The sequence below is a fragment of the Arachis ipaensis genome, chromosome B10 (genome assembly GCF_000816755.2).
Source record: "Arachis ipaensis cultivar K30076 chromosome B10, Araip1.1, whole genome shotgun sequence".
NCBI lineage: Eukaryota > Viridiplantae > Streptophyta > Magnoliopsida > Fabales > Fabaceae > Arachis > Arachis ipaensis.
This window is the reverse complement of record NC_029794.2, coordinates 108,012,786-108,014,306: the sequence shown is the minus strand read 5'-3', so window position 1 is coordinate 108,014,306 and position 1,521 is coordinate 108,012,786.

Below are 1,521 nucleotides of genomic sequence, written 5' to 3'. Positions count from 1 at the left end.
GCCAACGACCTCCCTCCGATATGGTGACCACAACACCCCTCATGGACTTCACTCAAGACATAGTCCATTTGGTCGGGGCGCAAGCATTTGAGCAAAGGTTGGTGGAGTCCTCGCTTGTACAACTGCCCTTGTATAATCACATATTTGGGAGCTTCCCTCCTGATGGCTTGTGCTTCCTTCTCGTTTTGTGGTATTTTGCCTTTCTCTATATATCGGAGGATGGGGTCCATCCAGGAGGGGGAGTTTGGTGTTTGGGTTGAGCATAGAATGATTGCTAGCTCAGTTGCCAGCCCTTGGATTAACGACTTGTTTCCTGCTCCAGGCTTGGTGCTCACTAACTTGGAGAGGAGGTCTGCTCGGGCGTTCCTTTCCCTAGGAACATGCTGGATTATGACTTCATCAAAGTTTTTGCATAGATCTTTTACTTTCTCTAGGTATTTCTGTAGTAATGTATCCCTGGCCTGGTAGCTGCCATTTATCTGGGATGTGACGATCTGGGAATCACTACTTACCTCAATCCTTGACGCTCCGACCTCTTTGGCTAGAATCGACCCTCCTATCACTGCTTCGTACTCTGCCTGGTTGTTGGAGACTGGGAAGTTGAACCTGATCGACTACTCATAAGCTACTCCTGCCGAATTTTCCAGGATGATCCCGACCCCTCCGAACGCTTGGTTGGAGGCTCCGTCTACGTGGAGTTTCCACCGTGTGTTCGGTATGTCGGATGCTTCTCCTGTGACCTCTACTAGGAAGTCCGTCATTGCCTGGGCCTTGATTGCCTGCCTGGGCTCGTACTGCAAGTCATATTGGGATAGTTCTACTGCACATGCCATCATTCTCCCCGAGAGGTCGGGTTTCTGGAGGACTTGCCGAATCGCCTGATCGGTTCTTAGGATGATCCTATGCCCTTGGAAGTATTGTTTGAGCCTTCTTGATGAGGTTAGCAACGCATAAGCTAATTTTTCCAGCTTGGTGTATTTTAGCTCTGCTCCTTGGAGCACCTTGCTGATGAAGTATACTGGTCGCTGAATCTTTTCTTCTTCTCGGACAAGGACCGCCGCCATGGATTGTGTGGTTACTGCCAGGTATAGGTAGATGGGTTCTCCTTCTCTGGGTTTGTTGAGTATAGGTGGTTCTGAGAGTACCTTTTTAAAATGGCTGAATGCTTCTTCGCATGCCGGGGTCCATTCGAAGGCAATTCCTTTCTTCATTAGATTAAAAAATGGGAGAGCCTTCTCCGCCGAGGCTCTGAGGAACCGGGATAGGGCCGTGAGCTTCCCAGCTAGCCGATGCACGTCTTTGACGCATCCTAGGCTTGTCATTTTGAGGACGGCTTCGCATTTGTCCGGGTTAGCCTCCACCCCCCCCCTTTGTGTTATCATAAAGCCTAGGAATTTTCCGGCCTCCATGGCGAATGCACACTTGAGTGGGTTGAGCCTCATGTTGAATTTCCTTAGTGCTTTGAAGATATTTTGAAGATCGTCCATAAGGCCGCTTGGTTCTGTCGTTTTCACTAGGACG